The sequence below is a fragment of the Dendroctonus ponderosae genome, unplaced genomic scaffold (assembly GCF_020466585.1).
Source record: "Dendroctonus ponderosae isolate FM_Combo_2020 unplaced genomic scaffold, Dpon_F_20191213v2 Dpon_F_20191213_4, whole genome shotgun sequence".
NCBI lineage: Eukaryota > Metazoa > Arthropoda > Insecta > Coleoptera > Curculionidae > Dendroctonus > Dendroctonus ponderosae.
Window position 1 is genome coordinate 5,796,873 of NW_026018611.1, and position 27,341 is coordinate 5,824,213.

The 27,341-nt window shown below is 34.7% G+C and overlaps 1 long non-coding RNA gene across 2 annotated transcripts; it reads left to right on the top strand.

Annotated features, from left to right (window-relative positions):
• Nucleotides 1-775: 775 nt before the first annotated feature.
• LOC125504262 lies at nt 776-21,635 on the top strand. 2 transcript variants are annotated; one of them, XR_007281384.1, is made up of 3 exons: nt 776-844; nt 1,069-1,125; nt 21,548-21,635. It is a non-coding gene; the product is annotated as an uncharacterized LOC125504262 (long non-coding RNA). The 2 variants fall into 2 exon arrangements; XR_007281385.1 differs by lacking the exon at nt 21,548-21,635 and adding an exon at nt 4,426-4,578.
• Nucleotides 21,636-27,341: the final 5,706 nt, after the last annotated feature.

The window sequence follows — 27,341 nt, forward strand, 5'->3', positions numbered from 1 at the left end:
CTAAAAAGAACAACAAAATTCGATAAAAGCGCCAAATTGCAAGGCCATTATTTCTTCACAGGATTAACAGCAGAAATATATCGGAAACATGGATTTTGCACAATATCAATTCATAATAATCATCATATTTTTCATAGAGGTTTGAATCAACATTATTAGATCGAATTTTATAGCATAACATGTGATTGGGGTGATGGGAAGAATTAGGAAAATACGAAAGTTTATTTGCTGAAAAATTTGAGTGGCGTCCAGAATATGCCCTAATGAGCAAATAATGCTGCTGGCTCTCGATCGCTTCCTGATATGAAATATGGATTAGATTTTGTACAGTTCAACAAATGCTATCAAAAAATAAATTAATTGACTGAACTGAAAAAAATATGAGCCATTTATACCAGAAACACTTTAGAAATTGGCAGGACAATAAGAGGACACTATCGTTCAGCTAAAGTTCGCCACCCACGCGATAAGTATGCACAAGATATCCGCCGCTAATCTTATTATTAATTCGAATGTCTACCTGTGTGGTCATTTTAATCGATAATATGACATGTACGACTGTCAATTTTTCTTGTCGTAATGTCGAGATTAAAACGGTGTCCATTTGTCTTTTGCGGTTGAGCGACAAAGACGCTGCATGGTTCAGGAGAGCTCTTACCACAAGAAGTGACAATACTGGAATTTGCTTTCACATTGAGGGCGAGAATGATGAAGGAATTGTTTAAATTGAAAATCCGACCAATTTTCCAGACCTGGCACCAGCTGATTTTCGGTCATCGACTCGAATAGATTTGCGTTTTAATACTGAAGGGTTTTTCGATTTAAGATCTTTATCCCTAATCATGTAAGTTTTCGTGGTTTTATTTCGAAAGTTAAGTTATAACGTTTTTCTGGGTTTCAGTCGTTTATTAGTTCTTCAATTTTGTTATCTTCACTCTTAAAACCTTTAATTGTTTGCCACTATCCTCAGTCAATATGTATACATTTTGGGATAAGGGCGAGATTTTTGTGTCTGGTATTTTTTTCTTTGCCAGTTTTTGCAAACTTTTTCTTGTATTTTTTTTTTAGGTTGCACTGCTCCACTTACTCCATAATCCTGTTCGCTCAAGCATCTCCATCCATCATGTAAGTTTTCCGGTTAATTTATTCCAAAGTTAATTCATACCTGGGTTTCAGTCATTTTGTACTACATTTACAAATTAGTGCTGCAATTTTAAAACGTTTCTGTGCTTTTCCATCTCCTCAGTTCATGTGTGTACATTTTAGGATAAGGGCAAAATTATGGCATTTGATTATAAAGTTTTTCTGCTTTTTTTCCTCTGGCAGTTTTGCGTTAAATTTTTCTGTATGTTTTCTTTATGTTACACTCATCCACTTGATCTATAATGCTGTCCATCCAAGCGTCTCCATACATCCTAAAGAAAATATACAAAAAATTAGTGTGTGAATACTGGCAAAAAAAACATGAAAACTTTCTAAGAAGAGGCAAGAATTTTGCCCTTATCCAAAAATTTATCAAGATTAACTGAGGATAGTCGATAAACATTGAAACGTTTTAAAAAAGCTCGGGTGTAAACATCACCCCAACCTGTTTTTTTTTGCTTAGTTTTTATTAGTCATAAAAATAAGTAATTTGATAATTTGTCTTACTAGAAAGTTAATAATTTTCGAGGTAAATAATGGTAGTTAAAAATCGTGGTAATCCAGATTTCCTATTACTTAGCTTGTAGTTCTTAACCATTTAAAACAGCATATTTTTTTGGATTTGAAAGTATCTCGTGTTTCTTAGCCTTATCACAGAAATAAGTTCTCGAGTTATTCACCGTTCTCGAATTATTTCACGTTGAAAGTAGTGATTTTTCGAACTAACTCAAACTGGATCCCTAATCGTGTCGTACTTTGAAAATTTTAAATGTGCCGTGGACAAAATATATTCCACTGTCACTTGGGTTTCAGTTAATTGCTAAAAGAAATATTTTAGAAAAAATTGCCTCAACCTAACTTATTTTCGAGTGAAGAAATGGATTTTCAAGACATTTTCAAATACACCAGAAGACTTCCGTAAAAACAATCTATGTTTTTCTACTAAAATATGTATTTAAGTCAAGATGAGTTCAGGTTGATCAATTGTTATAAAATAATAATTTTCTATGACTTTACTGAATTTGAAAAGTAGTTTAAAGTGGTTTTTAAGGTGGATGAACAAATACTGTTTAATGTTTATTTAGTTTGTTTTATTGAAATTTTATTGTTATAACTTTAAAATTGTTATTAACAGATCGAATTTGAGTTTCTCAGTTCAAAAAACCACTAGAAGGTTCAATGTGAAATATCTCGAAAACGATGAGATATAGGTATCGATCTGAACCAACTACACATTTTTTGTTCAGGAAATTTCGGAGAAAGGGATTTTGCTGACAAAAGAACTATTTCTTAAAACCCGATTATGCCAGCGGATTTTGTCAAATTCGTTAAGGACCACCCTGATAATGAATATAAAATGTCTTTGAATTGTGGACTTTCGTTATGTTGTCTTGAGTGTTTTCTCAAGCACTCACCTACTAACTCTAACAAATATTTTAGACTTTAACCCATTCGGAAGTGAGCTTTATAAACACTTACACATTCTTACCAAACCATGTAATAATTTCTTTAAAAATTGAAGATTCATGCCAATGTCCGATTGAATGGAAACTATTCAGCACAACCGATCTACGCGGGAAATCTCAACTCCTTTTAAGTTCGCGTTGAGTAGACGACGCTGAGGAAAATCCCTCTAATTAATTACGAATTTTTCCTTTACATTTGCTTTTAATTAATTAATTAACTAAAAGCCGTCCGCCATCTTTGGTACGAAGCGGAGCCCGTCTTCCACGTCTCTCATCGTATAAGAAGTATTATTATTTTCCATATAATCGTTAAAACTTCACTCTATGCATGACTAAACTTCTGCCAAGTATTAATATAGGCAGCAAAACCCGCTACAAATTATTTTCTTTGGGCTATGAGCTTATTTACGAAATACGCTTTTCGATACCGAAGTTTCATATCTACGAGGGTGGCTGAAACGTTAAAACCTTCTAACAAGTGCAGAGTATAATCGTACTTAAATTATTTTTGTATTCTTGAATGATTTCTTCGAGAACCAATCGAAAATTATTAAATATTTAAGATTTAATCCTAATTAACCCGAACTAAGATTGTTAAGCGGTGCTGTTGAAAGTGTCACACCTTCACACCTTTGCACCTTCACACCTTTAATTGAACGCCAATCTGTTCTCGAACAAGGGGTTTTGGACGATTACTGCCTGGACTGAACCAGTGTAAAAACACCTTAAATTTTGCACTTACCTGCCTGCCTAACGCCCTACTTGATAAATTATCGAAATTAAACCTTCCCTTTCTTCTGCTTATAATTGTCTTTAAATTATGCACCCAAATGCTCCCAATGTTTCAAAAAGCGTTTGACATTTCGCCATTTATTTCGAAAATAAAAGTGGCACTGACTAAATGTGCAGGAACCCCAAAAGTGTGAATCCCAGTTTCAAGATTGATTCTGGCCATAATAATTCCCACAGCCGGCAAATTCACACTTCTGGGGTTCCTGCAAGGATGCAGGCGTATGCAGAGTGGCGACGAAGGCAAAAGTTTTACCAAATAGGTTTCCAAACCTCCGCTGCACAAGTTGCTAAAAAATACCTTTTGCATGCAGAAATGTTGACACTCAATAAAGAACATCAATCTAGCAGAACGTGTAATTATGTTCTGGCAAAATTGATTTACGTGAGCAACATGTTTAAGATCGGTAAGACAAGCATCAGCGTTTAATCGCGTAAAAAATGACCTTCCGCCCAATTGATATTGCGATAAGCCTAATTTATAGGCCTTGTTGTTCCTAATTCATTACAAGTAACTCGTTGGGTGGCCAGTGTCCGGATAAATCGATCGAAGAGCGAATTAATGACAAAATTCCGCGGTGACAGCCGAATTAATCCATTCCATGACAAATTGGATCTTTCGGAATCGGAATATCCCAATGACAAACATTCGGTTCGGTTATTAATCGTTTTCACTGGATCCTCTTGGCATTATGGGTTTCCATGCTAGACTACCTTTTATCAAACAAATGTTAAGCTAACAGCAAACATTCCATTGGAATTGAATGTAATAATTATCTCGTTTTTAAAAAAGCTGCAGAGTCAAAGTCGGGCGCTCTCGGAGGCCATTAATTTCGTCTTCCAAAATAATGAATTCTATATCTAATTTTTAAAACACCGATATCAGATAGGGCCTAAAATTGATCGATTAATCAACAACATTTTTTCGGTTTACCCCGAGTTTCGGAAATAAAGTAACATTTTATACGATGAAAAAGCTGCATCTCATTAGTTAACTTCACATCGACTAATTCCGTTAATATTTCAGAATCCCGGTGATTATCTTAAATCAATAGTAATTTGGCACGAAGACCTGCAAAATAAGACCGACCAGACAAAAACAAAACCAAGAACCGAATGGATATTTATTTTGAGGCCGACTGAATTTTACAGTGGCGCACCTGGTGAACGAGTATTCAGTAACGATCATTTAAACTGAAAATTTTTAGCAGAAGTTTTATACTGTTTGCATGTTTTATGGAAAATAAGGTGAGATGATGAAACTGAAAAGTTTTTAAGTCGGATTAAATGTTTTCTCTTTTGAAAATCAAACCCCGAGAAGGATTACAAATTTTCGAAAAGCACTTCACTCAACAAAAAAAATCTAGCAATTGTGCCATTTTTAAAAGAATTTTTCAAAGAAAAATGATACATGCACTTTGTTGGTAGAGATCTATACCAAGATTTGAATTTAAAAATCCCAATAATTCTGGAAACTTGGGACAAATCGGGCAATTGTCGTGTTTATAAGACGAGTAGTTTCCCTTTTCATTCAAAAAAATCATGCAGTCATTTTGTCTAATAAACTGTCCAGATAATAATCCTTAAGACTTTAGCTTTAAAAGCTTTAAAGCTTTAATCCTTAGACTTTAGCTTTAAAAAAATCGCAAAAAATTCAGGAAAAATTTACAATTTGGCGCTCTAATAAAGCAGCTTTCAAACTCCTAACAAATATTTGAAAAAAATGTGACAAATAATTTCAAATAAACAACCGCGAGCCCCAGTGAAAAAAATTGCCACAAATTGAGGGAAAAAATATCAATTTCCTCAATCGATGCACGAATAGAACAACATTTGTTCGCCATCCATTACAGTTAACACTACTTGTCTATCTGACTCCAGTTAAAATTGACAAATTTTTGAAAAAATCCCGACAGATCTTCTGCTTAGTAGAGCCCGACCGTCTATTTGAAAAAAAAACCCGAAAAGTCAGGAAAAAAATTACAATTTTACCAATTGAGGTCCCAATTGAGCAACATTTTCTATATCTAATACAGTCAACGCCAACCTTGTATCTGCTTCCAATTATAAATAACAATTTTTTGAAAAAATCGCAACAGGCAGTTTGCTCAGTAGACAACCTCGAGCTCTAATTGAAATGTTGCGAAAATATTCAAGAAATACTTACAATTTTGCCAATTGCAGCACGGATAGAACAAGATATTCTATACCTAATAGAGTTACGAGCAACGCAATGTCTGCCTCCCGTTATAATTCACAAATTTTTGCAAAAATCGCGACCGATAATTTGTTCAGAAGACCGTAACGTCGACCGCCACTTAAACAATTTGGCAACAATTGAGGAAAGAATATACAATTTTATATATTTACTCTCGAATAAAACACTATTGTCTCTATCTAACACAGTTAACATTAACCCTGTATCGGATTTTAATTAAAATTGACAAATTTTTCAAACAATCGCGACCAATAAAAATGACAATTTTGCCAATCGAAGCCCGAATAGAGCAACATTTTCTAAATCTAATAGAGTGAACAATCAATCACTTAACATCAACTTTGTATTGCTTCCAATTGTTATTATATATTTTTTCTTTCCTGGGTTTCAGTCAAAATGTGAAAGAAACATTTTTATATCGTTTATTTCGAACAGCGCCATCATCAGATATAAAGTTCAACATAAACCCATAATTGGCAACATCAGATTTTTTAGGTCTTGGCTGTCTTGAAACATCACATTTGCTTTCTGAGAAAATTACACGCAGTCAGGAAAATAAATCACAATAAATTTCTTCCAATTATATTAGAAAAATTTTGAAAAAATTGCAAGCGAGTATTTGTTCAGAAGTCGACAATCTCGACCCCCAATTAAAAAATGTGCCTAAAATTGAGAAATAATTCTATAATGTTGTCAGTTGGCGCACGAATGCACAGAATGTTCGCTATTTATCACAATTAACATTAACACTATACCGCATTCCATTTAAAATAGACAATTTTTTTGAAAAATGGCGACAAATAATTTGCTTCGTAGACAACAACCCCGACCTTCTATTAAAAAACTTGCCAAAAACTGTGGAAAAAATTGTCATGTTGGCGCATGAATAGACCAGCATTTTCTATATCTAATGGAATTAACACCAACTTTGCATCTGCTTCCCATTATAATCGACAAGTTTTGGAAAAAATCGCGACAGACAGTTTGTTCAGGAGACAACGCCGACCACCGATAAAAACTTGCGAAAGGCAGGAATTGTAGCAAGCAAACTTAAAAAATCTTCTAGGGTCAGTTACAGCACAGCATAATTGAGGTTAGTTCTTGAATTGTTCTTTTCAAAACTTAAAATGCAGTGTAGAACATTCATAAAATCTGCGTTCCATGTGATTGTTCTAAATAGGTCCACGGTGTTTTGTTGTTGCAAGGAAATTGATTCTTCTGAGAAAATGAAAGTTATACACACTTCCATACATATATATACATATATAAATACAGTAGAATCATAGAAATAAGCCATAGAAAACCATTTTTTGAAAGTTTTTATGTACTATATTGAACAAGTTTACATCAAATACTTAATACCACAAAATATAACATCAAAAAATTTAGAAAGTTTGTAAAAGGTTCCCAATTCACGTCGATGTTAATCTTCTAACCGTCATTTTAGTACTTCTATTTACTATGTGGATAAAGTCGGCGCCACTGTCATTATAAACCATTCACTTGAAGTAATTCCGCCAATATGATTGTATAAATTCTCGCGTTAAACTAACCATTAGTACGAATTTACGGGGTTTGTTCAATTTAATTTTGAAAACGTCGGCAATAACTTTGATTTTCGATACGCGTACCGGATAAATCTATCAACGCGGGAATGTAAATAAGTGCGAGTGTAACGCCGCACGCGTTCCAGATATTTAGGAATGTGGAATGTGTTCTGGTCTGCATCCTGTGATTAATGGAAATCATCAGAATGATGACTTTTCTTCTGTTCAGAATAGCCGGAGTAACTCCTATGAATCAGAGTCGAATCATCAAAATTCACATTTGATTTAGTTAAATCTAGTCTCAATTTTCACCCCTAACAATTAATGATTTCGCAAATCACCACTTCGCTCCATACGATTTGGCAACTAGTGCTCTATTTGGGCGCATCATCCTTCAATCCGCCCCCCAATTAATTAAAGTTTCATTATTGCAAATATGTGAGCCGCGCCTGTATATTTACTCACACAATTCTCCATATTTCGATTGTTTGTATTCGAAGAGCAATTCCCTGATAGAGCCTGCATATACAAACGAACTGCTCAGCATTATAGAGCGAATGTGTCGTCTAGATAAGTCAGTCTACTGTTAAGTATAGATATTTATGCGAATAATAATAGATGAGTCCTTAAATGCATGACGAAGATTTTATCAGAAAAAAGGAAAGAGTGATAGTTAAAGGCGAGTGTTGAAAATGTGCTCCTCAAATAAAATTCAGCAAATCGAAATAGCAAAACATTGCAAAAACGTCCAAAATCTATGGAATATTTTTAAACACATCCCTTGAACACTTGTCTCTAAAAAAGTACAAGAGAAACTTGTTTGAAAGTTCCATGGTATACTCAAAACCAGACTCAAAAGGAGGAAAATGTTTGAACAGGAATAGAATATTTAGAAAAAAACTAGAATTTCATTAATTTCTTGCCCAAGTAGGTTTAGAGCCATGAATTAATATTAACTTCGCAACATTCTTGACGTCAAACTCTCTTCTTGACGCTAGTTCTCCTCAATCTCTACCCGGGTACTTTTCTTTGCTTCTGTTTCAAGTGACTTGAACTTTCTCGTTTCATCACTGATTTTCTTAAGTTTTCTATCATTATTTCATGGTAAGTAAGTTTTTTTTGTTTAGTTGCCTGCTACCACCATACCGCCTGTTTCTTGTTATTCGGTTCTCGATCACTCCACCATCATCAGACTTTTAAAAGACTCCCATGTTCACATTCCATTATTGTCTGTGTCCTAATTGCTAAGCTTGCTTATTGCTTAAACCATTCTTATTCTATATTTTTTAGTTTGACCTTTGTCTCATAATGTATTTTTACCCGTGTTGTTATTATTACTATCGTTTTCAGAGTTTTGGTGAATTTTTATTTATGTCAGGGCCTTTATTTTCTCGCGTGTTCTTTACCTCGCATTCATTTTCTACTCATATTTGAATCGGTTCGCCGCCTATAGAAAATCGTTCCCGACGTTTCGCTAGCATGATTGGCCGCATCTTTACTAGGTTTTTTCGCTTGGTGTGCAAACCAAGAGAATTTTGCAGTTGTTCAAACAATGGATCCTTGATTTATTTTCTAGCTTATTTTTGTTTCTAGTTAGTGGGTATATTCTTCATTGGGTTCCTCTGTCGTTGTTGTTAAATGTTCCAAAAAAATCCAGCTTTGCCTTCTTTGCTTTCCTAGATGCGTGCTTAGGCAAACAAAGATAAAAAATTTGTAATTTTAAGTTGCAAATCTTTCGCAACCATCTACATCACACGCCGTAAAACCAGGCATTTGCTTTAAAACGATCGCAATCAGTTAGGAATTGATGGCTAACTGTTCGAGTAGAATCACAGAACCTGGGGAAATTTTCAGCATATCTTCGTCGAGTCCACGACGATCATAAAATCGCTTAAACTGTTGACCATCACCAACCATTCGATGTTCTGTCGTTTCAATACAAATGATAATCACCGAAAAGAAGCGTTAAAGCAATCGAATGTCGGCATCTTCGGTTTATCTTGTTTGGTATCGACATGTAACTAATGAGCTGACGGTAGATTGTTGAACTGTTCGAAGGTCGCGACGAATACTGCAATTTGTACCTGAAATAAATAAAGTGTTCAGGGGCTGCTTCAGCCGGTGCATATATTAAGAGGTTAACAGGAAAAATATAATCCACACGACCAGATACAGAATGGCAGCAAATCAAAGCAGAGATCTTGCATGGTTGCACGTAACAAGCTATAGGCCATAAGAAATAAAGAAATATCATAAAACACAAGAAATAACATTATAACCTCTTACTCAGGTATTTATTTTTGATATTTATGGGTGGAGATGCGATCTCGCACTTCTTGGTTGGGGCAGGCAATTATGGTCGTGATGTAGTACCAGCGGTACCGCAGTAAGGACTCTTTGGTTTGTGTCGTTTTTGCTACCTGAATAGAATTGTTTATTAGTCAACAAGCTGTGTTCTCAAATTTTCATTTGCAAGCTCAATACACTTCGCATCAATATCTTGTTCGCTTCACAACAGCTCAATCAAAACTGATTTATTTTTCTGCTTCCAGGATTTCTGGCTTCCCGTAGCCATCCAAAGAAATATTTTTTGCAAGAAATACACTGTGTTATCAATAGGTTTTCTGTTCTTTGCACAACAGATCAATGAAAGCAGATTTGTTTAAGTGCCTTTAAACCTTTCGGCAGCAGGGAAGTTAAAGAAATGTTCATTTGGAAGCTCAAAACACTTTGTAATTAATAGGTTTTCTGTTCGTCTCACAGCAGCTCAAACAAAGCAGATTTATTCTGGTGCTTCCATAATCTTTGGCAACAGGGAACCCAAGGAACTTTTTATTTGCCAGCTCAATCCACGTTGTTATCAACAGGTTTTCTGTTCGCCTCACAACAGCTTCAACAAAAATTCAAAGACATTTTCGTTTGAAGCGGTGTGGGGTCAGTTTAACCAAATTACTGAAAATACATTTTGTAAAATCAACAAAGACGTAAATAAAAAATGAAAACTTGCACCCCAAGCCAATTTGAAGACACGATGATCCAAGCTGTTGAAAGTGATTATGGTTGATATAACAATTCAAGTCACAACTAAAGAAAACTTAAACAATCACAAATTAAAGGCAGATATGATGTTTACTCTCAACTGAAAGTATCAGATTTGCATTCAAGAAAGATTCTTTCTCTAAAGCTGCAGACTTTAAATATTTGTGAAAAATCCAGAAAAACTGGCACGGTTTTTTTTGTTTGATCAAATGGGTCGAAGCAGAAATGCGGTTGACGAGAAACCACATTGAGAAATTGCCTTAGAACCTTCAAAAATAAATTAATTACTCAAATACTGCTGTGTAAAATTGGTATCATTTCCGAACGCATCCAATGCCCCCAAACCGCAGTACATTATCACAAAGTAGACCTACAATAAACATAACCGCCAAGTTTGTGCTGATGAAGATGTTAAAACTGTGAAGATTTGTGTTGACGGGCTTATTGTTTTTTAAAAATTATTCAACTTTGGTTGAATCGGCTCGGAAACAAACCTCCGACTTTTGATTTCAGTCACAGATTAGAGCTGGCACAAATTATGACACGGCCAGAATCGAACTGCTGGGTTTCTCTACATGAAAGTGGCGTGAAACAATAATTAGGTGGGCATTTTTCAGATATAAATCTTACATGTAAACATTTTCCTTTATTATTTAAAAAAAATTACTAAACTTTTTCAGTAAACGTACAGAACTGAGGACTAAACTAGATTCAAAATAATGCCTCCAAAGAACAACGAATAAATTGTACACTTCACTGCGAACTAAACAGGTTATTTAACAAACGACTAATAAACTAAAACCGGACATAATCCACGTTTACCAACCGAACCACTCTCCTGCAACATCCCCCATAAAAATGTTAAAGTAAACAAAATGTGCCGTTCAGGGTTTCATGTAGTTTCTGTGTATTTTGGAAAATATTTGTTGGTCCCCGTTCGAAATTTTATTGCCGGCCTGGCTGTTTCGTTCGAAGAAAAACAAATACGCTAATATACAGGTGGTTATGAACGAAACGGCTCTCATTGAGGGCATTGTTTATTCATTTTATTATTATTTATTGGTTGGGAACCGGTAGATAAAGGACAGTGTTCAAACACCGCTCGTTTACCTACATTTCGGATGTTCTTTCAGAGAGTGTGTGAAAACTTTTGATTAATGGCGCTGAAATTATTTGCTTGCCAGGCCTTTCGCTTGCTGCAATATCGTCTCTTATGATGCTAGCACTAAATGCAAGCGAAACGTCAGGCAGAAACCTCACGCGACTCCAGTTGGGAGCATTTGTAGTTTCCTTTGTTACTGTCGCAACTTGAACTTTTTCTATTTGGAAACAACCGAAAACAGCAAAATTTGCAATACGCAATATGAATCATTTGACCAATCAGATTAGAGCCTGAGAGTTAAACAGGGGGAGTTTGAAAAAAATAAAATTATAACTGACTTGCAGTTAATTTAGTTGCAAACACCCGAAAGGTCTGAAAAAGCCTACGGTAACATCGGAGTGTAAACGGAACCTCAGAGATGATCAGATAGAAATCAAAAACACCTGTAAAGAATCCAGTGGAATTTGGTAGTCGTTTGTCCCCGTTTGATTTACGTAATACCCGATAAAAAACATCTTTCCATCGGCAACGCGGTGTTCCGAGAAAAGTCACGAATTTCTGTTTTCTGTTTCGAGAACCCATAAAGAGGATATTGATTAGATGAAAGAAGATATTTTAAATGACCCCCGAAGGCATTTAGATCGTCATCTGTGAATTTACGGTCGGGATGCGTGTAATAATTTTTTTTGGAAAAAGTTTCGAGATGTTTCACGAAGTTTTATTACAAGTTTTTGCCTATTAGTATAACGAGCTTTCTTCTCCGATAAGTATCTGATGAAATCCACTATTAATTTGCATTTGCTTATTAACGTCTTCAGTTATTTATCTTGGACTTTTATGTCTTGGGCCATTTTCATCGAGATAAATTGCATGGTTTCGGCGCATACCTATTCTTCTAGCAAACGAGGACAATTTTACCGTCTACACCACTGCTACTGGCTTTGAACAGCAGTAGCGGATAAAGCAGACTAATTTAAATTAGCAAATTTAATAAACTAAAAAATATTCACGAATATGAGATATGATCGTGTGTGTGGCCGATAGTAAATCTTGGAAGCAACGGCACCCCGCGTACTTCACACACCGAGAAAAGACAGGAATCAAAACTATAAATTTTAAAGGTCGCGATTAATATCGATTATTTCCTTGGGATTCCAACTGGCTATTTGGTACAAATCATTCTTTTGACTTTTGGGTGCCCACCTAGCCGAAAATATGTGAAAAGATCGTCCGATGACACGTAAAGCGGAACATTTCAGTTTTGCAATTTTCCGTTCGGAAAGGCAAAACATTCGAAAGCATTTTTCGACGAATTGAAATGAAAACAGTTGTTTATCAATGCATTTTAGAAGCAGACAACGAAAGTACACGTAAAAATCTCCCAAATTGGTGATTTTTGCGAGCGTAGTATCGGGCTCAAAATTCATGTATTTCCAAATAACGTTTTCACGTTTAAAAATTACTATCTTCTCAACCAAAGCAAGTAGCAACTTAAAATTTCCACGATAGTTAGTCGACACTCCGCGTGGCTGTTTTTGAAAGTCACTTAAAATTATCCGAACATCATGATTTTTGCGAGCTTAGTCAACAACGGTATTAAAATGGATGTTTCTCATACAATGTTCTCTCTTATTAATTTGAATTTTTCACACTAATGTACCACCAATTTGAAATTTAAACATTATTGAGAAGTCATTTGGCTCGTCGGGAACTGCAAGCTTTATAAAAATAGTGATTTTGTTAGCCTAATAATTTTTAGTCCGTAAGGGCATGTTGTTACTCAATATGGCTGTGTTATTTAAAAATTATCACATTCCAAACCAGAGCAAATAATTTGAAAATCTCATCACCTCTAGCAAGTATTTTTCAAGCTTTGTAGCAATTACTTTTAAAAGTGAAATAATTGTTTCCTTTGCAAATGCGGCCCTTCCAAACGAAGGGAGTAAGCAATTTGCAATGTGAAAAACTTGAAAAACACTCGAAGCAAAAGATCCTGATAAATCCACAAAAATCTTCTAGATTTTTCATCGGCTCAGTAATATCGGTCCCAAAATATATGTTTAACCACATTATCGTTACAAAATTTGTATCTTCTAAACCAGGGCAAATAGCAACTTTAAAATTCCACTGTCTTTAGTGAAAAACAACAAAAAACATCCTTTGTGGGATAAATCCCTGAAATTCCGTAAAAATTGTCCATAATTCCGATTTTTGCGAACTTAGTATATATAAGTTACAAAATGTAATTTTCCAACGTCTCTCTTTCTTTCTCTTGCCTTTAAAAAATGTGTATCGCTTTAACAAAACTAAATAGCAATTTGAGATTTTCATCATCTTAAGTAGACCTTTCGCGCGAAAGATCGCCAAGGATCCGAATTTTTGCCAGCTTTGTAGCTATCGGGTTTCAAATAGATGTTTTCAGACAATTGCGTTCTCTCTTTTGGAAATGTGCTCTGAACTAAAGCAGTTAGCACTTATTTTAACAGTCTTGAGAAAATACTTGAGATGGAAGATGCTAAAAATTCCATAACAATTTCGGAAAATCCTGATTTTGCGAGCTTAGTAACAAGGGGACCCAAAATGGATGGACATTACAGCATTTCATAATTAAAAAATTTGCATTTTCCAAACTGAAGCAAGTACAACTTTGAAATTTTCACCGGTTTCAGAAGAAATTTGACGTGGAAGTTGCTGTGGGTTTTATAAAAATCAATCCGAATACTGGTTTTTGCCAGCATCGTAAATATCTGTCTCAAAAGGAATCTTTTTACTCAACAGTACTTATCCGTTAAAAATTCGCAAATATCTGTCAATCTAAGATAAGTAGCATTTTGGAACTTTTACGCTATTTAGCAGACACTTAATGCGAAAAATGCTAAAAGTGTTGTACAAATCGCGTAGAATCCTGATTTTTGCCAGTATAGTAACGATCGGCTGTGAAATTGATAGATCTCGATATCGATAACTCTTTTCCCCATTAAAATTCGTATCGTCTTAACCAGAGTACATAGCAATTTAAAATTGTCATCAATTTTTGAATACGCTTGACTTGAAATATGATACCAAACCAGTTAAAAAATTTTTACAAAACCAATAAAAATTGTAAAAATCGCCCAAAATCCTCATTTTTACCTGCTTAGTGGCTATGGGTCTCGAAATTGATGATTTTCACCATCTTGTGAAGATGGAAATTTTGAAAAATTTTGAAAATCATGATTTTTGTGAGCTTAGTAAATAGTAGAAGCACACAACACACTGCATTATCTTTAAAAATTTGAATTTTTCACACATGCGCAAGTAACAATTTGAAATTGTCACGGTTTTTCGACAACATTTGACTGGGAAGTTTTTGCAAGTTTCATAAAAATCTGCCAGAATCCTGATATTTGCCAGCTTCGTAAATATCGGTGTAAAATTGGATTTTTCTACGCAACTTCTCGTTTGAACTTTGAAACTTTCTCGTTTGAAATTTGGAGTCTTCCGAACCCATTTCCCTTTCCCAGAAGACAAATATCTCGAAAAATCGTGAACATTTTGTAAAAATCGCACGGAATCCTGACCAGAATTTTTACCAAGTTAGTGGCTATCGGTGTCAAAGTTGATGTTTTTAACCAACTCTATTTCCCGTTCTCTTTAAAAATGTGCATCCTCCAAACTAGAACAAACAGCAATTTGAAATTTTAGCCATTTCAAACCGCTTGACGCCAAAAATGCTGAAAGAACCTATGTGAAGTTTCACGGCAAAATTTCACTAATTTTATTATTAGGTAACTATGAAATAGTTTCTAATTGTTCAATTTTTCAGGACATATTTTAAATGAAGAATTCTGGGGATTGGGCATATGAACGTTTAGAAATAGGTGATTTTCTATGTAATAGTGAATCCATAATAACGGGCGGTTTCATCTGCGAAAGGCAAAACAAATGGTATTTTAAAAATTTTCGGACAAATTCCGTTTAGAGCTTTTACCAAAAGAACGCTTTTTGAGTACAATCGATTGAATCTGTGTAAAAATTTTTCCATAAAATCGGATCACTTGATCTAAGCTGCTTCAATTAAGCGTGAGCAGACAAGATGAGTAATTAATAGCTTGAAAACTGCTGAAAAAACAGGGAAAAATTGACCAGTTTACACTTTAATACATAAACAAAGAATAAACAATAAACACGGTACAAGAAATTAAGAAAATAAGCCGACCGAATGCTTGGCATCATTCCGTGCAAAAAACTTTGGCCCCACTTGGCATTATTCGCCAACTTTACTTGCAACGAACTTATCCACTTTGTTTTATTAAACTTATTTCGAACGTTAAATATTCGCTTTAGCCGAGTGGACGCAAGAAGAAAAATCGCATTTAATAGGGCACAATCAAAATAGTTTTTGCAGATATTCGTGCAAAGGAGCAAAAGCTCTGAGTGAGGTTCGAAGAGGAAAGTTGTGAATTCCGACGTGCACCCTTTCACAAAGCCCCGTACCGGATCAAAAGCGGTCTTTGCTTCGAACTATGCGAAAAATTAATATTTAACCGCGATTATTGCCATTCGACGTCGGAATTACGTAGATTACGAGCACTTTCCGGTATGGCTTTGATGTCTTTGAGTTGCCGAATACAGGTATAAGTTTTCGGGGGTACGTAATGGTAAAAAGAGGGAGCTTATGGGTGGAAACACGTTTAATTAAAAATCCTGCTTTAAACGGCGATTGCCGATGTTTAAGCATCGCAGGACAGTTTATTGATTTTTAGAAGATGTTGGAAGTTTCATAAAAATCGCCCAGAATCCAAGTATTTAAACAACCGCGGTCTTTTGTGTTTCTAGTTCGTTGTTATTCATCAATTGGAAATTACAATAATAAAAAGATTTTATTTCTAGCAAATATTTTGGAGTTCCCGGTTAGATGAAAACAAGCCGAAAACGATTTTGCGCCGTCCCTGGTAATTCGCCTTATTCTTTATTAAATCGGATAAAAATGCAAAAATATAAAAATCCAATGCAAAAAGACTTATTTTATTTTTATCATATCCGGGGATATGGCGAAATAAATTTCAAAGGATTTGCTTTTATATTTGTTCGGCGATGCACCGTGCGCGCGTACCGTATACCTTTTAAAAATATAACTCTCAAATGCTAATATTTTATTTTTATACGTTTTGTTTCGACCAATAAAAGTAAAACTGCATCCCCCGTTACCTATGGAAGGACGTAAATACATACCGGTAAATTATCTTTATTTTCGGTGGTTCGGTTTCGGGTTTTTTGAGTGGAAATGTCCAACCATTGGAAAATCGAAGGATTCATTCGTACAATGTATATCAAAATGCCTCACTCAACATATAAAGCTATTCATATATTTAAGTAGAGGATTTTTTTTTCAATTTGAAACTTTTTTGGAAAGTATGCAAAGTCACAGAGCTTGATTTTATAATCTCCAAAGCGTATTTCAGACCAGATATTTATAGGAGTTTAGTAGCTCGTCTTGTTTTATAATTCATCTGCTGTCCTTTCATCCGCAATTCGTAATCCTATCACAATCATATATCGCAAATTAACATACAAAGTAAATTTTATGCAGCCTAAGCTGGAAAAATTAATCTGAAAATATAATTCATAGATAACCCAAATCAGTAATAATCCATTTAATGCAGTTAATAACATTCAATTTCGAGATTTCTATTGCAAACTTCTTATTTGTTAGGTAGTTGTCTAATTAACTCACATGTTTTGGCTCAACTAACTTTATCTCAATTTACAACTGTAAATAATGGATATGGTTAAGGCCAAAACAAACACATTATGAACTTTGAGATGTTAGTTCAAAACAGATTTAATGATTTGATTAATTCCCTATTAAATCGCCAATAAAACAGTGGAATTGCGCTTTTTGTATTCTTTAATTGTTTGGTTAAGTTTACAGAAAACCGTAACTACATGCGCTAAGAGACGATCAAGGAAGAAATGATAAGCAGTAAAAGCAACTTGACTGTATAGAGTTTAATAATCAAAAAGATGCTAACATAGAAAATTAAGTTTTCATAATCAAAATTTGAAGAGACCAATAGAACGATGTTTCGGTAAAGAAAGAGATTTACTCACTGCGAATAAAATGAGTTTTTCGATGTTTTTGGGTTGTAAACTATAACCAGCTCTTTCGTTAAAGAAACTAGAAAAACATCGAAAGAGAAAGTGTTAAGACACACAAACAATAAGGGTTTTGAGACTTGTGAACTGTAAATAAGGCAGTTTTCTCAACAGTTGCGTTATTTCAAAATATTTTTTTCTTCTCAGTCTGCCAGCCCTATTCACTCTTTTGATGTAATTTAATGGAACGGAAAATTTTGTAATAAATATTTTATAGACAAAATACATAGTAAAGATGTAAATAAGAAAACGTAACTAAAAGCCTGTTAATAGTTGTCCAAGTCGATAAATCGAATCAATAAACGTAAAAATGTTTTTGTGACAGTCTTTTGACCTATCTGCCCGTATCCAAACCGAAGTTCCAAGAAAACAGTGAAAACAGGCCGTATAAGTCAATTTTTATCGACTCGAATAAACAAATCAGCTCAATAAAACCGAAACGATACGAAAAAGAATAGAGGGTTTTTATGTTTTAAATGGAATCGGCGCCAATTTTTATGATACATATGAATTCTGACGTTGTAAAACGCAGTCAAGTTTCTTATCCGTCAATCGTTATTGATCTATAAAATCAGGCTTTCAGGGCGTGTTATATTGCCTTATGGTATCGTCATTGCTTAGTCATTAGGTCGGTTTATCGCTCAACGGTAGGTAAAAACCATAAAACGATAAAACTGCAGCTTATAATGTCGATCCAGGCGCCAATAATCCACTTTATGTTAATCATACACTATTTTTAACTAGTTATCTTTTCGAACTGATTCTAACTTATTTACTAGCAAGCCTGATTTCATTCATCGTTGGTCAAATTCAAGGCAATTGGATAGCGAACAAATCATTAAACCACTGGACATCACGAACAAAAACACTGTGTAAAATATGTAAAAATAAACCACTAACTGTGAGGACATGTCGCTTTCCCCTAATTTTTTCTCTATAATTTGCTCTAGTAGAATGTATTTGTGGCCGCTCATCACATTTGCTAAATTGCGTAGTTTTCTCTTTTATGCTGTTGATAATCACATAGTCTGCAGTTTGTCTGTGTATATTTTCTTGAGAAGAAGATTTAACTAACAAAGCAGCATTTTCATTTTAAGGACCACTTTGATACCTCGACTCGTAAATATGATTGTCATTTTTAGGAACGTTCATCTGACCATCTCAATGCTTGATCTTCTATCCCTCGTTTGGTGTCCTGTAATCTCTATCCATGTTCCCAGATATTTAAACATTTGCACGTTTTCTGTGTTTCTTTCAGTTTGGTCTTATTGAGATTTATTTTTGATCCATATTAGCATCACCTGTTATGGAGTTTTTCAATTTAATCAGGTCCAACAGCTTGCCCTGTTTTCATGGTGTTTATGCGTATTCCACGTCTGACTTTAGTAACCTTAGATGTGTGTCTTCCATCGTTAAAGAGTTCCGAGACGTATGTTTTCCATCTACTCAATGTTTCTTTAATATCCGTAATATTGTTTCCATCTGTGTCTTTTATAGAATTACGACATTTTCCTCGCAATTCCCTAGAAATCGCTCTGTACAGATTGCAATTAGCATTAATTTTTTTTCATATTTCAGTTTCTCTTGCTACATATTTGGGAAAAAAACCAAGATTGCAAATAATCTGGCAACGGGCGCAACAACCGAGAATGAAACATTCAAAGCCCTGAATAATATATATAACATTTTCCTCTCCGTGTATTTATCTAGGTGGCCAGGAAATTTTAATTAATATTGTTAATTGGAAACGTCTAGATGGACAAAATAATAACCGGCCATTCGCTGGGGAATTCTGAAATATATGCGTGTGTGAGAGAAAAGGACCGTTTTCGTTTGTGATAGTTCAATTTCAATGAAATTAGCTAAAACGACAACCAGCTAGAGCAAATTTGTAATTAATTATAATCGGCGTGTAAATTAGAGCGCCGTTTTTTCCGAAGGGAATCAATACGGTCACTTGAAAAAATACAAGTTAGCAAAGGTGTTTCAAAAGATTGAGAACGTTGAATTGAACACAGCCACCTGGTAAAAGCGACTAACGAGGATTTCAGCAACCTAATTTGCAACAACATACGCAAATTAGTTCCCTCAATTTCATTTCTCCTGCGAAGGAAAAGTCCCCCGTCAATGTTTGATCTTCTTTAATAAAATTGATTGTCCACCCTCCTCACGTTTATTTTCGGATATTAATCACCTCAACCCTTCATGCCCGATTCCCATCCCCCCCGACCCTTATTTATGCCATTTGCACTCCCTTAGATGACGTCCATATATCTCATGTCTCTAACGTGTATTCGCTCAGCGCTGATGTCCATAACTCATGCATATATTAAAAGGCGACCTTTATGATTTTCAGCCGGTGCGGAAAAGATATATGTGCCGTGACTTTCTCCTAAAAGAAAAGATGTATGAAAGTGCTAATAGCTTTTCCTTTTGAGGCTTTGAAAACTAATTATTGGACGACGGTCAAGTCCGGACCGTTCCAGCTCTTATCGTCGTCCCTGGGTAAGGACAAAACGCGACCAGCATAAAAAGAACAGGTTTTTTTTAACCAGCTTACACTTGGTTAAAGAATTTTTAAGGTGCAAAGATCTTAAACTTATGGTGCATTTCTGCCTTTATCTATAACAATCGTGTATTTGCAAATCTCTAGAGCGTCTGTGTGTAGTCTGCAAGTCTGCTTACAGACTTGTGTGGAAATTCTGAGATATCCCCGGTCATAGTACCGATCTGTTACAGTAGAAAATTTAGAAATTACGAGGACTCAGTGTATAACGTATATAAATCATTTTAGCAAATGCAAACCGTAAAATTAAAGAAATTGGTTATTTGACTTTTAGCCTAAATGTAATGTTTCGAGGCAGACAATTTCATACTACCGAACACCCTCCCAATAGAGTGATTAAGTATATAATAAAGAAAAAATATTCGGTTTAAGATCGTGACCGCTTAAAATTGGTCAAAATGTTCTTTTGACGATTATTTCGAATCCGAAGCATCATCACAACGAGCTCTTTCCGATGATTTAGAATTTTACGCATTTTGAGGGGTTTGTGTTTTTTTTGCGAAAAATTTCAAAACTTTCATAACCGAACCGATATCGTCGATTATCTATCAAAATCGTTCAAAGATGACCACAATTTTAGTTTTTTTTATGTTTTAAATATTCTGTGATTGTCAGTTCGCTGAATCTTTCGCTTTTTGCGATGAAAATGACAAAGAATTTGAGATATTTTGAGTTACGAACGAAAAGAAACGCCGGTGAAAACCCAGGCCCTTAATTTACATACGTGGAAAATTCTCTATATTTTGACCAACGAAGATATCGAATTTGAAACATTCTGAAAAACTCACTTTTTAAAAGACAAATGATCACAACAGACTACATTTTTGTGAAGTTTTAGCTATTTTCATTCAAAGGCAAGATTTAGGACCCGATAATATGCATTTTGCTTAAAATTGTTTATTATGTTTAGATAGTTATAAGTTGAGGGGTAAAACAACTTGGTACAGATTTTGCAAGTGAAACTGTTTGAATACATGACTGGATTTCGAGATTCGAAGCCTGACAACATACCGTTATTCCAATTTCTCGACAAATATATCCGTCGTCTATTTTCCATGCATTTTAGATTAAATATATTTTCGTAGGAAATTTTGCAATATTCGAAAGGTAATTAAAAGTCGCCTCGTCACGCCGGAGGGCCCCATCTGAATATTCATGGAATATACATCTCAAAACTTATATTATCTTTAATTTCTAACCAGTCTGCCGTGATATTTTCCCTCTAAAGCTTCTCGTACAGATACCGTTACCTTTTGTGTTTACTGGTGAAACTTTCATAATTTATGTGGAATATTTGCTTAGAAGTAGATACATTTCATATTCGATTTTACTGCCTATTATTACTGGATTCATTGCTATTCAGTGTTTATTGGACAACGAAGTCTTTCTAGATTTTTTTTATGTAAAACGTTCTTTTCTTATATGAGAAGTCTAACTACCTAAACTCGAGCTGCTTAAGCAAGTTGCAAAGTTGCTCTATTTTTGTCTTACTGTGTAATATTTTTTTATCTTTATTAAAAATTACTTACTGTGTTTCAGACGTTTCCTATCTGTCTTTCATTGGTGAGTGAAGACCGCAGGTGGGTAAAGCACTCAGAAGAGATTTATAATAAAATGTGACCACCAAACTGACCTGAATAATCTGAATTGAAAAAAGTGAAATAATAATAAAATGCGAATTAATATGAATAAAACTGAAATGGATATATTCGAATTCGTCACTAAACACAGTAAAATGATCGAGATTGGCTCATAATTTGCAATCTACCCTCTGCACTAACGACCAACAGTGTAACAAAATATTGAATTGAAAATCACTAACACTTGAAGAAAAAATACAGTTTCAAGCAGAGTAGAAAAGTAAACTAACAGGAAATTGCAATAACAAAGTAGTTGCGGTATGAAATGAATATAACATAACACGTATACTACATATCAAAATTAATTAATTCAATTAAGTCTATTCAAATTGCATCAGAGAAGATCGATCATCACTCTTCATCAAACCGATATCCGGTTCATACCTTTGGCAAAATGATAATGATTTCGCAATAAAGGATTCGTCTTTGATGTTGCCGCTCCGGTAGTGTCTGCTGCTGTGCGGTTCTTCATCAATCTGTCAATAATGATGATAAACATCAATCCTTCGATGGATTAATGACTATTCGTATTCCTTTTGATGTGATAATCAGCAGCGCATTGGTCAGACGGGCCGAAATATCAGTCAAACCGATGGGGCAATTTGAACATCCACTGTTAAGACAGAACATTTTATTCAAAACTGATGCGATTTCAGTTGGCAATTTGATTTTGTTTTTTTATGTTGAATGTTGCATGTTCAGCTTTCAATTAGTTTAATTAGGGTCGAAGAATATTCTAAATTCAATCCAACTTGGTACAAGACTAATAAAACAAACAATGAAGACAACAAATCAGAAACTAATTGCCGCGAACCAATTCAAAAAGTGGCCTCCGATCTTATTATATTGGCAGCGTCAATACGGGACGACGATCGCTGAAATTCGCGAAATATTTGATTTGCAAAAAGCCTTTGATCCGAGCCGACTGAAATATGCAGTTGCCCAATTGGCAGTATTTTCCCACCCTCGATATCAGTAGCGTAGCCTTTAATCGACTTCATCGAACCTAATTGGACCTTTTCTCGAAGAAGAAGTAGTGCTAGAGTTTATAAGATGGATTAACATTTTTTAAACATAAATGTTTTATCAGTATTTCAAAAAAATATTGATTGCGTCCTAAAAGTATTTTCCGCTTTTCAACTAGCAGAAAATTGTGCCTCTCCTGCACTGGCTGACTGAATGCATTTCTACATTTTTGACCCACAAATCACACAAAACCTTTAAAAGGCCATCGGCGGGGCCGGTGCAGCCCTTTATTTGCTTTGATTGCAGTTTGCCGATATTTAATGCGACGACGAATTTGTCGAATATGTGCTAATTGGGCGCACATGTTTGCAAAGGACTTTTTCGAATTTTTACGTCCCCAAATTTCGGATCTTAAAAATTATGACGGTTTATTGCTAAAATCACTACCGTGTTAGAGGGCCCGGGCAGAGCATTTACGAGCAGTAGTCAATGTTTATATGTTAGAATAAATAAATGGGAAGGTGCAGACAATGATTCAGCCGCAACTAATTTAGGAAGTGTATGCCAGAATGAGCTTGATTGCATGTAGTAGATTTGTTTGGAAAATTATCCAAATTTGCTTATTATTATTACTTATTACCTCTGAGAGTTTTCGTTTGCTGTTGCAATTATCTGAATATACAGGGTGCCCCAACGATAAAGTTAGGTAAGTTTGCGATTAGCCGGTACTGTTTGGTTGGAAATTCTCATATTGTGAACGACCTAAACTGGGGTTTTTGAAACATTTTAGCAGTTATATAAAATGAGCCAGAAAAATTTCAACGCAGAAAATGTCTGTTTTTTCTAACGGAACACTCTAAGTTTTATTTTATTCATAGAATTCTGATGTAATTTTCAATTACTTTTTGTTAAAGGTAGATATAAAATATGAAAAAATTAAATAGTTTTTTAAACGCCTGATTGACGGCCAAGAACGCCCAATGAAATGAAATGAAAAATAGCAAAAATTCACTATTGCTTAGTCCCGCTCGAAGGACCCAAGTTTCGTGTGTTGTTATACTGCAAATGTATCACAAAACCCAGAGTAAGTCTTAATGTCTGCTCCTTTAATGCTCTAGCTGTGCCAAAAAAATCCAGTTGAAAAAAATGCGATTGAGACTGTTTTGTTTCACAACTCTTCGCTCTCGTCAACTCTGGACATATACCAAACACCATTAAATCAACCAATCAAGACATCTTCACTTTAATTATCGAAATACTACTGAAATGCCTTAACTACTTACTTGACTACGAAAACCAACCAAATTAAATAAATTTTTATTATTTGCTCCAGATCTTGGAGCAAATGAAAACACTCAGAAGATTGAAACCAAAATATTTATCATATATTTTCTAGACGAACGAAAACCATAATTTAGCGTTAAAGTCTTAAAGAATATTTCTCTTTGACAAACAGGCATAGGTAATATTAGTCGAAACGACACCTTTCCCTTATGTACTTTCAGCTTTCTTGCGTCAACAAATCACACAGGTAGGAGTAGGTAATTATAAATGTAATTTTAATTTATACCCAAAACGGATCACGCACACACATTAACAAAAATAAACATGAAAAACAGCGGAGTTTTAAAATTTCATGTATCCAGAAATAAATATTTATAATTAGGCTTTCGTCTCGTTTTATGAATTTATGGTCGGTGCGATAAGGCCTTTAACGTTAGTTATGAGGGCTTTATAGAATTTCGAATTAACAGGGTGTAGTGTTTTATTTGTTAGAGTAACGAAAGGTTGGATGCATGTAATTACCTGCTTTACTCGTAGGCACAAGTAATAATTATTGTAGCTTATATTGGCATGAATTGTCACGAGGATAAGTATGGAAATGTATTGATTTTTCAACGACTTTTCCAGATAAAGCATGTTTTACTTTTGCTTCAGTGCAATGCTTTTAGTTACGAAAACCACTCCATTGGTCCAATTTATTGGTATATTTTTGCCGTTTAAATACAAATATTAAGATACGTAACTAATTTTTAACTAGTGCGCGATAGAGTAAAATATTTTGTGGTTCTAAGTAGATGACGACATAATGTACCTACTTGTAAAATAAAAATGTGAAAATGTAAAATTAATATTATCAATGTATTAAGAAGTTTAGTTTTTCCCATCTCCACTACCACAAATTATTTTTGCATAAGCATTTTTATCTTTCTACGTCGCACTGTCTGACCTGAGTTCGTTTGCTGTTCTTCAAAATATTTTTAGAAAGCCGGCAGAAAAGGATCTAATGAGTGGCGATTTGCCTCAATGTTAACATTTTCTTCAAGGTCTTCACACTGCTTCTTGGAATATTTTAAGCGTTCAACAATAACATTGAAAATTCATCCGCATTCACTAGTCATGGCGACTTGCTTTTTCGGAAGTTAAGTAAGAATATTAAAGTAAGCTTACCAACACTATATGTTTAAATATTTTACGTTGTAAAATTTATGCTGTTTTACTCTTTAAACTAATCGATCTTGGAGGTGCCATGGTTGCAAGTTCAAAAGGCAAATCTTAAAAAAAATGCAGAAAATCTCAAATCCTTTAGGCTGCAGCTGATTTCACGTCGTGCGTTTGATATTACCTGTTTGCCCATTAAGTGCGCCTATAAAGGCAAACCTTCCGTGAAAATAACAAAACCAATCAACATCCAATGGCTGCGTTCTAAAACGACACGATTTGGCACTGAAAAAAATGCAAAAAAACTCCCTTTGTTGTATCAATTAATCAATGTTAGAAAATGTAGAATTGACTAGAAGGTTGCTTAGTTTTTGGGCGCATAAACCACACTTTATATAGACGATATTTTTATTGGGAATATACAAGAAAAGAGACAACTTTCATTTTTTCATTTTTTGATCATTTGAATCATTTGAAAAACTCGTCTCTTGCATATTGTGAAGTTATCGTTCGACCAGAACATTTATTGCTGAAATTCCCAACCCAGAATATCTTAATTCAATCAGCAGCAAAATCAATGGAAAATTATGTTTATTCGCCCATTAATAATAGCTTTTCGTCAACAGACAATCAGTATAACCAGTATTTTCACGTAAAACAACTTTTAGACACTTATTGCGTCACTGCCAAAAAGCTTGGGACTAACTATACTTAGAAGGAGACTCGTCCCAGTCAAAGCATTTGAAGCACAGTCAAAGAAACAGTGAAACACTTTAAAAGACACAAAAAAGTTCAATAACCAGATTTCAATTTTCGTCTAAAATAAGTCCACTTTTCTAAATACACATTTACAATAAAATTATTTTAATTAATTTAATAGGTTTCTTCAAAGCAGTAAAACTCAGTTTTTTATTGTGTTTTGTCGAAGATTTTCTATATAATAGTGAACTTATTCATCCTATCAGGGACTTCTACACAATCTTCTACTACAATAGACGCATCTTCAAATATTTTGAAGAATGTGTAAATTGAGCACTGAGGAACGCAGCATATGGCTTGACCGACACTAATTTCAGACACTTAAAATCAATCGCAACCAATACTTAATCGATATTAGCTGAAAGCATCGCTAATCGATAATGTACGCATATGGTACGAGAAGGGCCAAAGCTGGCAATTTTCAGCCTTACGGCGACTACCCAAAGAACCCGTGAGATACCTCAACGTAGGTGGTACCCGATCGGCAAGAAATTGATTAGAAGTCTATTTAATAGCTGTTTGTTTGCGTTGTTGGATATTAGCAATAGTGATGGAAAATTGCGCTTGAAGCATTGTCCTTAAAAAAACCTTCTTCGGACATTTTTCTAGACCTAAGCAGATTCGTTTAGAGCTCACTCGGTGTGGCGTAGGAATAAATTAATCTGAAAGCAAAAATGACTGTAAAGTTGACAGTTTAATTCCACTATTCACCTTATTCCCTTGAATAAACTACATGAAACGCGATTATTAATGAACTTTAAAACCGGAAACGTTCTTCAGTTGTATTGTGCTGTTAATGCTCATTCTTTCACGAAGAATGAAGAATCAGCGCTACCAAAAGACAGGCGAACAAGTTGCGTAACGCGGTCAACCACATCGCCAGGCATATTAATTATTGTTGTAAAATCGTGATGATTAGAGGAAATGTCTTATTTCTTAATTGCTTTTGTCGTGTTCTCGTGTTGTTATTGGGGTATTAACGTTGGGATTTCTCACAAGCAATGGCCCAAGGTAAAAAAATTACACGGACACATAAAATTAAATAAAAACTTCAATTGAACAAGCCGTTAATTTTTTACTATTGGAATAAATGTGACTTTGTAAAAATGATCGTCGAGTCTACTGTCTTGTTCCCAGTGGTTCCAGGTGGTTCAATCCGAGTAAACTTAATAGAAAAACAATTGTCTATCGGTGGTTAAAAATCCATAATTAACGTCCACAAGAATGGGCAGTAAATTTGGAAATGACAGCTGGTATATTTTACGATCTGTTGACTCGAACGCCGGGTGTCCTGTCCCTGAAGATTTGTGACTGTTTAATACATTGCATTTTACATTTCGAAGGTATTTTTAATATATGGGTCCATTCGACATATTTTTTCCTTCCCCAAGTTTATCTGATACGCTCAGATCATCTTCTATGGATGGAACGCCATAAATTTCATTAAGTATCTATTCATATTAAAACGTCTTCTATCTGGTGGATTTATAAGGTGCATGAAGATTAGAAAATATTAGGTTACCTAG